Genomic DNA, 12,719 nt, shown 5'->3' with positions numbered 1-12,719 from the left:
CTTCCCAATAGTCAGTTCAATTATGAATCTATCAAAGGATTAATCCACCGATTACCTCAAAACCTCAGAATTCAGTCACCCACCAAACACCCTATCATCTGGTCACCAAGCCCTTAGTGAATGAGCCTTTCCAAGGGACAGACATTTGCAAATCACAACAAACTCATTTAAAAAATACTGTTTAACTGAAGAATCTGTTCATTGTCAATCTACCCCATACAAGAAGTCTTTCTTCTAGACCATCTCTGGAACCTTCAGTGGTAGAGACTGTAAAATGCTTTTTTGCATGGATGAAAAAATGAAGAGAAAGGACATTTTTGCTAAGTGAAGTTCCTAAATCTTGCCTGAGACCTTAGGAAATGTCATTGTCTGAATTAAATGACGTCAGGTGATTTCTAGGTGATCTGGCACGTCATAGGAACTGTTATGTTAATCTTTCAAGATTAAAAAAAAAAAGTCTGTTTTCTCTCTTAAACTCGTGCTAATAAAGCCAAGACTGACTGCACTCCAGTGCTTCATTGGATGAAACATTTACTCTGCTGCCTCACATGGAACCCCTAACCTGAGGGACCCCGTTTGACCATGTGTGTTAGAAATAAACTGGAAATGGGTACTCTATCTCTAGGTCTGAAGCCATGCTGAAGGTGGGTACCTGGCCAGATGTGAAGAAGGGAGGGGCACTAGAGATAGCATCCCGGAGAGAGAGATAAGAAGTAGTTTGCCTGTAACTGGGGACATTAATCCTATTATCCATTTTCAATTGGATTTAAAACACTCTGCTCCTAATTGCAACTCACATCTGCTGCCCTAAAATAATGAATTCACACATACATCTACTAAATAGGTATTAAGAGCTTACAATATGCTAAATGTAAGCTAGGTTCTGGGAATAACACATGGATGAATAACATGGAGGAAGAAGACACAGTCCCTTGCAAAACGTGTAGGTTTCTATCAGGATGGAGAGAGAATAAAAAAGGATGGCGATCCTATATGGTCGCAGTGGTGAGGATAGAAAGCGGGTCATGGACGGGAATAAAGGAAAAAGAACTTTTGACATTTAATGATAGAGAAGGCGTCATGTCGATCCTGACTGGGTTGAGAACCACAGAGGAAATTAGTAGATCATGTCTCTGCACCTGTAAGGGCATTTCCAGAGACAAACCACAAAGACCCTGAGCTAAAAAGTGGGTTAATCCACCCGTGGATTCAAGTTTTAGTACAGTAGGTTGTAGGCCTGTGGGGGTGGGGCTCGGTTATAGGAAATAGCTCCCTGGGGGTATGTCTTTTCTGGCTGCATTTTTGTCCTGGGCACTTCCTGTTTTGGCTCCCCTCCACTTCCTGACTGCCATGATGCGAGCCAAGGCACCACACCCTCAACTCCACGGTGAACTGACACCTCTGAAACTGAACTAGGACAAAGCCCTTCCTCCCCTCAAGTTGGTTATATCAGGTACTTTGGCTGTAAAGACAAATAACTTGTAGAGAAGAGAAGCAACAGGAGACCATGGGTGAAAGCATGTGAACTTGTGAACACAGGTCAAAGGGCAATAGCCACTGATACGTGCCACATGGGCCTGGGATGTATAAAGAAACCAGCAACTTCACATGAATACACACACGCATGCACACACATGAACACACGCACACACCCATGCATCCACACAGGAGAATGTATGGAAAATAGGAAAATTAAAAAAAAAACAAACAAAAAGAGTGCAAGAAGAAAAGCAATGCCTAAGGGACAAACTCCTCTTGTACATTTCTACCAAGTAGGGGACCAGCTAAGGAAACCACAGACATTGCACCTTCTTAGTGTTGACCCTGGCCAGCAGAGGCCCAGGAAGTGAGAACACTGCACTCAGGCAGAGCACCCAAAGTGCGTACCCGATCGCCACAGAGCTGGGTGAGTTCTGATCAATCAGTTAATGGCTTATGCCTCTGTTCTTCTTATTGACCACTGTTTGCCAGGTATTTCCCCATTACTGTGTCTATGTTGTATGTGTGTGTTTGTCTAGGTGTGTACACGTGTATGCACACGCGAACAGCTAGAGTTAAACAATGTCTTCATCTGTCTTCGCATTTGTCTTTTGAAACAGCATCTCAAAAGAAGCTACCTGGCTAATGAGCTTCAGGGATTTGCCCATTTCCTCCTATCCAGAGCTCGGGAGATAGATACACATCTCCGTGTCCAGGCTTACAGGGTACGCTAGGAATCTGAATTCAGATGCTCACACTTGGACGACAAACACATGACCAGCCAAGCCCTCTCCCCCTGACTCTCCATACGTTGAACATCCTAATTCAATGCTATGGAGATCAGAGACGACTTTAATGTTTATGTTATAGATTAGAAAACAAATAAGGCTCAGAAAATAATAAAAATTAACAAATAATAAAATAATAAATAATAAATAATAAACAATAAAATAAAAATTAACAAATATATTATTATCATCATCATCATCCTCCTCCTCCTCCTCCTCCTCATCATCATCATCATCAATGCCAGTCACAAACAGGAGTAAAGACCAGGAAGCAACCTAACTAGTGGCATTCTGGTGTCTCTTCTTAGCTGTGGCATGGATGTTAGTTTGCAAGGGACACTGCAACAAATTATCACATACTTGGTGGCTTTTAAAAGTAGAAATGAATGCTCTCAAGTTTCTGGAGAACAAAATTCCGAAATCAAGATAGTATAAGGGTTATCTCTTTCGAAGAATCGGGGAGGTCCCTCCCTTGCTTCAAGATTCAAGTGGCTTTCTTGGCTCTTGACTCAGTAACTCCAGCCTAACCTTTTATATAGGCATCTTTGTGTCTATGTCTTTCTTCCCTTCCGTCTCTTAGAAGAATATCTGTCACTGAACTCAGGGTCTATCAAAGTAATGCAAGATGATGCCATCGTGAGATCTGTACTGGCTGGTTTTGTGTGTCAACCTGACACAAGCCGGAGTCATCCCAGACAAAGGAGTCTCAGTTGAGGAAATGCCTCCATGAGACCCAACTGTAAGGCATTTTCTCAACTAGTGATCAAAGGGTTTGGCCTCTTGCGGGTGGTGTCATCCCTGGGCTGGTGGTCCTGCGTTCTATAAGAGAGCAAGCTGAGCAAGCCAGGGAAAGCAAGCCAGTAAGTAACATCCCTCCATGGCCTCTGCATCAGCTCCTGCTTCCTGCCCTGCGTGAATTCTAGCCCTGACTTCCTTTGGTGATGATCAGCAATGTGAATGTGTAAGCTGAATAAACCCTTTCCTCCCCAACTTGTTTCTTGGCCATAATGTTTGTGCTGGAATAGAAACCCTGACTAAGACAAGATCTTTTATGACATCTGCAAAGACCCTTTTCTAAACTAGGTCATGGTGACAGCCAATTTCTATTGTCAGTTTGAGTCACCTAAGAGACTGGTGAGACATACCTGGTGTGTGTGTGAGGATGTTTTTAGAGAGGATTAACTGAGAAGACCAGCTCTCAGTGTGGGTGGCACCATGAAGGAAAAGGAAAGAACAATCCTACCACCAGCAACCCATCACTGGCTTCATGGCCCACCATGATGTGAACCGCTGTGCTTCTTGGTCATTGACATGATAGACATGATAGACGGCCATCTTTAAAAATGTGAGCCAATATGAGTCTTTCCCTGCTCAAATTGTTTACAGATACATTGTTGTAATGATGAGAAAAATAACTGATGCAGTCATATTTATACATTCTTGAGGGCATTGGCATATGGGTTTTTTTTGGGGGGTGTCACTACTCGACCCGGTTAGTGTTCATACAGAGTATGTTCGATGACTGTCAACTTTTAAAGGTCATTGTTTTAAGGCTTTATGTGTTACAGTATGCCAAAAGCTAGGGATATACTATTACTGATTCCCACAGCAAGCCACTGTGCAGCATAGGGGAATGACAGGTAAACAAGTTATGAAGAAACATAAATAGGACACTAATCAACAAACGGGAGAGAAATGACAAATTCCAAGGTGGGAGTCAGATGAGGATCTGCTGAAGGAAGAGAAGGACTCTGAGGGACAAGGACGAGGATGTTCTAAGGAACGGAGAAAGCACAGACAATGGCACAGAGATGTAAACCAGCCAAGACCATTCAGGGAGCTGTAAATAATTTAGTGTGGCTTGACATTGCTCTTCAAGGGCGGGGAGACTAAGAAGACTCCTGGTGAGGCAGTCTGGGCCCTGATCAAAGAACATGTCATATTCCAAGCCATGGGAGGCCAGAGCAGAGTTCTTGGTGAAACTGTCACCATCAGACTTGAGCCTCTAAAGAATCTCTGGTGAAGTTACCCATGTAGTACATGCTGGAGAAAGCCAGAACCAGATCTCTAGTGAAGGAGGGTGCATGGGGTAGGGAGATATCCTAAGAAGGTGGGGCTAACAGAACTCCATAAAGAACTTGATTATTGCTCAAGGGAAGAGAGTTTCCTGGGCTGGCTCCCCAACTGGTAACCATCCTCCTCGGAGAGTGTCTCTGGGGTTTCCTTCTTAGTCTCCCCTGTCCCTGCTCTGCTCTTGTTTCTCTTCTCCTCTTAGCATCATCTCAGGACTTATGCTTGACCTTTCTTATGCTCTTCACTTGTCCTGGCCACCCCACAAATTATGCTGCAGTCACACTTCTGCTCTTGACCCCCTACATCCACTGCTCTGTCCTTGACCACCCATTATGCGAAATTCTATGCTTGGACCCAGAACCCAGGGCTCTGTCTATGCTCATGCTCCTCTATCTTGAAACCTGGGAACTCCAGGCTCTACTCTTGACCCCTGAACCTTAAGGTCTGTTCCCAATCCACTCAGCGCACTCAACACCTCACCATGACCCCCTCATCCCCTCTCCCCACTGTTCACTCTGAAACTTAGCCTATTGATGTCCTCAACCACGTTCTTCCTAGAACTGAGAAAATTAACTAGTTGGTACAGTAGTAATCTAGATACCCAACCCACAGAACTCTCTAACTGTAGAACCAACGGCTGACTACACATTTCGACTTATATGGCCACTCCACATCACAGTTTGTCACTCCCGTTGTCACTGTCACCAACCTGAGGTGTGCCTGATTAAGCTTGCCATCATACTTGCTATAACTAGCATCAGAAAGATCAAGAGCACACAGTACCTCAGAAGGTCAACAACTTGAATACCTATTGACTTTGTCACTTTGGAGAAAGTGAGAGACAAAGAAATCCACAGGGAGAATAACGAGCAGGGAAGCTTTCATGTTTCCTCAGATTTATTAATAAAGATGTGATTTGAGTGTGACTGTAAGTCATGGAGATATTCTTCCATAGATACACAACTGTTATTTTGAGTGAGACTCTCTTGACCATGAATGCTAACGCACACGGTGGGATACTGTATATGCTTTGTGTCCCCATTTTAAGTGTCTGTGATGCAATGAAAACAGGCATACGCACAGCAGTCATTGTGACATCTGATCAAGTCCTGATCTACTTTCAAACATCTCCTAAGAATTCCTAAGAGTAAAGATGAAAAGAAGAAAGAATGGTAACAAGGAGATCAGAGGAAACATCTGGCAAATGAGAATCCACTCCAAGGCATGGTGGTATCTTAAGCCGTGGGTCAGGTCTTCATCAGCAAATGGTTTCTGGTTATGTGATAACTAAAAATTAATTCAACACCAAACACTTATCAAATCAACTTGTTTCAAGCCCTGCTCACATGTGTTGAATTGTGGGACTTCACATACATAGTCTTAGTTCTGAACACACATTCTTCTCTGTGCGTGCCTTCGTGAACCACTAAGAGATTCCATCTGAAACAGCCAGCTCAGATGTGAGACTATTGCGTGTTCTAAGTCGCGGTGTTTGCACTGTACATGCACAGTTCTCAGCTTTTATCGAGACATAAGGATTTAATTGTGGCGAACAAAAACAGAATGCTTTCTGACCATTTTTCCTCAGTGTCCAAGTAACCAATTTATATCCTAGGATTTAAAAAAGTTTGATTTTTGAAATTACCACTTGAGTTATTGACTTAAGTCTTATTTTTTTTTTTTTTGGTTCTATTTTTTCAGAGCTGGGGACCGAACCCAGGGCCTTGCGCTTCCTAGGTAAGCGCTCTACCACTGAGCTAAATCCCCAGCCCCAAGTCTTATTTTAAAAGAATGTTAAATGAGTTTGAATTTGGGATTGGGGCATAATTTCCAAAATTTCTGAAATGGTCTTCCATATACTTTTGTCATTGATTACTATATTGTTATAGGAAGGGACAGTTGTTATTCGTGTTGACAGTTATGAACGTGAAATATCAGTCAAATCTGAAACTGATGCTCTCAGCCCTGCAGTACCAAATACTCAGCCAAGTTGTAATTCTTTATGTAAAAGAGGATAAGCATTGCTGCCTCTTTAATATTCAAATTTTCTTCCATCTGAAAAACTATACACATACCAAAGAATTGTTTTAAAATAAATTTCCTTATGATCCACTATCATTACAGTTAAATTTTATGTTTATCGTATACACTTGGGGTCACAGAGAAGTTTCTCAAGCAAAAAGGGATCACTAGCAGAAAGAATTTAGGAAGCTGCACTCCGGAGGACATTAAAGAGACCAGAGCAAGGGCACAGCAGCATTTGAAGTGAGGCCCAAGGAACAGGAGATGTTTGGGCTTTTGCACCATAAGAATATTAGCTGAATTCCTGATTGTTATTTTCTTTGAGAGGCACCTGCAGGGCCATCCGTACCTCCATGTCCCCCTGTCATTCTATACCTCCAAGGACTGGCCACGGGACTGACATCACTTTGGACACTGAAGGATGTGAGGAAGATGCTTCCTGATGTAACACCCTCCTAACATTTTCCCCTTCCTTGAATAAGGACATGATGTCTATGGCAGCGAGGACAGCTACATCCTAACCGTGACAAAAATACCAAAGGCCACTACACAGCAGTGCTGGCATCATTCAGCCGCTGACCCACCTCCAGAGAGTATTTCTCCAGACTCTGAGATCCTATTTGTCTAAGCCATTATGTGCAGATCACCACCTAGAGGTCCTCAGAAGCGTTGCTAAGCCTCTTTGACCTACAGCTTCCTCATCTGTAAGATGGAGACAAACGGTCTCATAAATTAAATGAAAACGTAGGATGAGATGCTATGTGTGAGGTGACGAGCTGCAATCAGGTGACTGGGCCAGAGCCTGACAAAAAAACCAAACGGTTATCAATGTCAGTCTTTCTTACCACAACAGCGTAACAACTTAGAATAATTAAGCCACCGGGTCTCAGTTGATGGAAACAAATGTCCCAAGGGCTTCTCCTTCAATTAATAAGGATGTCATTTTCCTTGCGATGTAAGAATGGTGCGCTGCATGAAAATACATTACAGCACATGTGAAAGGCCTGAGGTTTACCACGATTCACATCTGCCATTTCCTGAGGCTCACTCTGAACCAGGTACTTTTGTCTCCCTTGGAGAACTTGGCACTCAGCAAGGTTGAAGGCCAGGACCAAGGTCACAAGGCTAGAAATAAGGACAACCCAAGCCTACCACACCAACCCACACTCCACAGCCAACACCCTCCCCTTGCTGTGCCTCTGCACCCTTGTGGACACCGTCATGTTCCTGAGGGATGACTGGGGAGTGATACTTATGTGTCACTTCATGCTGCCCACCTTCATTTCTGTGAAAAGCACGCTTACATCTTCAAGTCTTATAAGCAAATGGCCCTGGACAAGTGGATGGTCTTCTCAAGGCCCATTTTTAAAGAGATGGTATACGGGCCAATTAGAAATGTACGCCATAGAAGATGGAAAAAATCTAGAATCTGCATGAAGCTGAGTGCCGCATATATGCTTGTGGTTCCCAGTACCTTAGAGCGAGCTGCTTGCCCATCTTCCCACAACTCAAGGAAGGAGAGAAAGCTGGAGAGAAGCTAAACTCTGAGTGGGCAGTTCAATCCTGGCTTCTTCCTTCCTCAGGTATGAACCCAGAGGAAGGAGCCATGACTTCAGACTCTAGTCCAACGAATCTAGCTCTTGAACTTTGACAAAGGTACATGAACACTCGCATGTAGTTTCTTCAAGAGAAAGGAAATGTTAGGCCTTACCTCAGGGCTGCGTGAGAAATTAAAATGCTCACTAGTAAGTACCAGGTATATGCTCAACCCCTGTATCTAACACTATGATACCAGTCTGCTCAGAGAATGCCATGTTGCAGGCAGCGGAGAGTGGGTAAAACACCACAGCACTTCAGAAACTTCAGAGAAGACACTGGGTAAAGGGTATATAGGTAACCTGGCTTAAATGTGGTGTTAGCTAAAGAAATTTATGTGAGAAAATAGAAAAAAATAAAGAAAATAATCATGAGCTAAGGAGGATAAGAGAGAAAAAGGAGAGAGAGAAAAAGAGAGAGAAGGAGAGAGAGAGAGAGAGAGAGAGAGAGAGAGAGAGAGAGAGGCAGAGACAGACAGAGACAGAGAGAGAGAGCAGAAATGGGCCGCCATCCTGTTACTTTCCAAAATGGCTTTCTGCACAAAAATCAAAATGACAGCAAAAACAGTAAAACCTGAAAATAATCTTTGGAGCATCACTGCGCAACCCGGTTCTTTAGAAAGGAGAGCGCGGAACCAGAGTGCACAATGAGCATGCGCACAGCAGCCTTCGGTGAGAAGAAAGGTACAGGCACGCATTTTGGTCAGTCTTTGGCGACAGTCTTTCACTCTGATCAACCCATTCACCCTGAACCCCGACTCGCACTCAGCGTGCCCTCTCCTCTCCTACCAATCAGAGCTGCCAGGCTCCGGTCTCACTTCATCTTCCCTGATCCTGCTGCGATCTCCACCCTTCTGTTTTGTGTCCTGCATCCTGCAGAAGCCATACTCATTGTCACTGAGGCCAGAGGCAGAACGATTTCGAGGGACTCCGGTGTCCCTTACTGAGTGTCTGCTTGCTCGGTACCATTCCAACATTTTTACCGTGTTTTCTTTTCCCTTCGAAACGATGTAAATTGGGTGGAAGGAAACCAATTTATATCTTACAACCCGTCTACTGAGCCTCATATCACTTAAGTGATGATTGCCTATTTCCCAAACTCGTCAGAATGGAGATTGAAATGTGTGACTTATAATTCTTAATTCCGTGTCTTATGAAGCAAAATTGTACACAGAAAGCATGGGTTTCCAAACATGTGCTTCTAGGAGTTGAATCCCAGTTCACTGCTAACTGGGAGCTGTGATGTTCTGGACTGGTTACTTAACATCTCTAAGCTAAAAAAAACGTGAGGACCTGATCAGTCGAGAAAGCTCCTAGAGAGAAATGGAGATGCTTCCAGCCCGATTTCAGATCGGCATCCCAAATCCAGGATCTCAGTAAGAATAAAGCAACTATAACAACACAAAATAAAATGTTACTTATTCTCAGGTGGGGGACTGCGGAGAAGCACCTCATTCATTTTTAAACTCCTCCTAACTACTCTCAATTGTCTTCGGCTGTAACTTCTTTGGTAGCTAGATAGAGCTTTTTCTATCACGGATGTACCCTTTTTTGCCATGGCAGGCTTCCATACTCTAATGAATCAATGTCCTGGATGGGGGGAGGTCTCTTCAGTGCTCTTCTTCAGAGCTCTCTCCCAGATTTCTCTCCTGGGCTTTCTTTATCAGTGTTATCCAGGCTCTGAGCAAGGTACACGCTGCATATCTCCATCCCCCACTGCTCACAAATGGATACTTTCTTCCCACTGTGCAGCCAGGGGACTGAGGTCAACCATAACAAGCTGGTGAGAAAACCAGGAAGTGCTGGTTGAAACCGCTCTGACTCTAGCTTGCTCCGACTCCAGCTTCTGAGTTCTGGGCAGAACTCAGTGCTATACTGTCTCCTGTGCTTCTTTCTACCAGAGTGTAGTGTGCATTTACCTCACTGAGAGCAGAGCACTGGCGCTTTGACTGACCCGTCTGCGTATGCAAACGCGACTGCACACTATTTGATCAGACAAAGATGCAGATCTGTGCATCTTTGTCATCAGAAGTCCTAATAACTGTGGTGTCTTTCAGACACTAAAGGCTCCACAAGTACAGAGAGCGAGCACCTAAGATCTATCCAATGAAAAAAGAACAATGGACGTAGAAGGGCAGATGAAACAGGTTCCATTGGTTACTAAGTTTCAGCCACAGACACTGCAGCCCAGAGTTCCCTCATCAGTCCCATTTTGAAATGTGTGATCCTGTTGCCCAACTATCTGTCACAGCTCTCAAATCACAGGTGCCCGCTCTGCATGGTCAGTATGCAGCCATGGCAACTGAGTGAATGCTTCCATTTAAAGCCAAACACAGCTGACCTCAGACTTTGAATCCAAAATGTCTCTCACCATAACCTGGAAGGACCTTCTCTTGATTTCCTGAAGACCCTCTAAGCCTATGGGTCTTATTCTGTGCATATTCCTTGACACAGCCTGAGAATCACTTCTGTCCTTTCAAGTGCCTCTGGCCCTGTGACACCACTCTTGGAGCCACCATCAATCTCACCCCCTACCCTCCGTGACCAAGCGTCTGTCTGTCTGTCTACCTGGATCTTTCCTTCTTCCTCCTTCTGACTTTGAGCCAAAATTCAATTAGACATTATTTACTCTATGTTAGGACTTATTCCAAAATAGTCACTATTCATCTCCTCTTGCTGATGGGGGGGAGGAAAGGTGAGATGAGGTTTCTGGATGAGGTAACAATGTGGACAGGAGGAAGAGCAGTCGCTGGGGTAGATCTCATAATAGAGACTCCTGAGATCCACACTGCCTGACCAGTTCTGCCTGTTACCCCTAAGAGGCAGTAGCGAGCAGGTTCTCTGTAGAACTGTGCTGCCCTGGTTTCTTCTTCATTCTCTCCTGCAATGAGCCTTCTGCATTGCCTGACGTTGAATCAAGTGCTAGATTACTGTGACATTTCCCACAATGCCATAGGACAAAGAAGAAAGGCGCAATTAAGAAGGTTTATGAAGCCCCCGCCAGCCTCATTCTTTCCTTAGGGGCAACAGGTCATACACTTAAAGTACGGCTTCTTGTTCCTACAGCATCACTTTCGATCTTTAATCTCTTTGAACCTTGGTTTCCCATCTAAAAGAGATGCATTGCCACTGAGCTCGGTGGCATTAAATAAAACAATGTATGGACATACTAACTGCCTAGCACACTCTCACAGCTCCCAGCATGCACCAGGGAGCACGAAAGCCCAGCCTCCACCCAGGCTGCACCTCAGCTCACAATTTTATATTCATGTTGAGAGTTTGCAAGAGGTACCAGGGGGATGCAGCCAATCAGCTTATGCTCAGGCTCCCTGCTCAAGGGAAATAACACAGGTTTGCAATAACTCAAATGAGCAGCAGCAATGAAATTATTTTTATCTGTTGTACTCTGGAAAGAAGCGCACACTTATTTATGATCTCAAAATTTGGCTCTTAATCATGCCACCATTCTTCCAATGCAATATTGCGCCCTTAGAATACCATGCATAAAATAAAACATAATTTAACAAGGACCACAACCTTTAAGAATGATGTCTACCCAAAGCAGACACTTGGTGGGTTTTGCCACAGTTGGTTCCATCTCCTTTGTATTTGAGTTTGCCCTACTTCCTGGCATGAGAGTCCTGCCAGTATCTGTTTTCTGATTAGGTGTCCCCATGATATTGTCCTCACACATGATACTGAAGCTTCTCCACTGTCTTCTCTCAGTCCAGCCATCCCTAGACTGAACTATGGGAGGAAGAAGGAGCAGCCATCTCTCCTGGCACCAACAGATGGCGACACTGGTCATAAGGGGGTTATTCTCTGCTAGATTTGTGCTGGTAGTTCTCTTCTGGTCAAGAAACATGCCTGTGGTGGTGAGGCAAGGCTTGGGGTGTTTGTAAACATCGTTGGCCACGGAGCATGTCCTTTAGATAGAAACCTAAAGGCAGTTCTGAAACTGGTAACCACAAACGTTGATGGTGGTACTAAGGTGGAGAGGATTCTAAAAATGGCTAATGATGCTCGAATTGCAGGGAGGTGACTCACTCCAAGACAGAAATGGCTGAAAAGGACAGGTGCACCAGCTGTGGGAGCTTAGCAAGGGCACCGATCAGGGAAGAGACACATCTGAATAACTAGCAGTGGTGTAGAAATCCAAGTGGAACATTTTTTCTGTGATTTTAGACTCAGTGGTAATGTCAAGAGAGAATCTGTCATTAGTCACTGACACTGATGTGAATTTGGCCATTTCCTTTCTGAAGCGTCAAAGCAATGTTCTCAGCTTTAACCGCGCTCTGGAATCACTCGGGGGTGGTTTTCAGACCCCAGAATCTCAGGCCTCGATGGAACAAGACATCACAGCATGCAGAGTCACCTCCAGGTGATTCCAGTGTGAAACCACAGTTAAAGTCTTCAAATTTAATAATGGGGGAAGCACGCAGCTATTGTGCTTGTAGGGGAGAATGTCTGTTTGAATGCGCAAAGCCTGAGATGTTAGTAGATGCCTTTCTCTTCCTGTAAACACTTAGGTCTTTGCGAACCATGACTGCCTGTCTTGGTGCATTTGAATTCTATTTGAATTCATGTGGCCGTTGTGGAAGAGAACATGTCTATTGTGATAGAACAGAGGATACTTTATCATGTTGAAGGATCTACTCATGTCCCTCACATACCCATTTGGAAAAAGGCAACCTACCAAGACTCCAAGTTTAGTATGGCTTAGTCACAGGCAGACACACAAACCCATCCTAAACCTTAGGCC

At 44.2% G+C, this 12,719-nt stretch overlaps 1 protein-coding gene across 3 annotated transcripts in view; it reads right to left on the bottom strand.

Moving 5' to 3' along the window:
* Nucleotides 1-12,719, bottom strand: part of Grin2b (glutamate ionotropic receptor NMDA type subunit 2B) — a 503,512-nt gene that overhangs the window by 366,666 nt on the left and 124,127 nt on the right. The window lies entirely within an intron of this gene.

The sequence above is a fragment of the Rattus rattus genome, chromosome 6, assembly GCF_011064425.1.
Source record: "Rattus rattus isolate New Zealand chromosome 6, Rrattus_CSIRO_v1, whole genome shotgun sequence".
Lineage (NCBI taxonomy): Eukaryota > Metazoa > Chordata > Mammalia > Rodentia > Muridae > Rattus > Rattus rattus.
The sequence above is the reverse complement of the archived record's forward strand: the minus strand, read 5'-3'. Positions and strand labels throughout refer to the sequence as shown.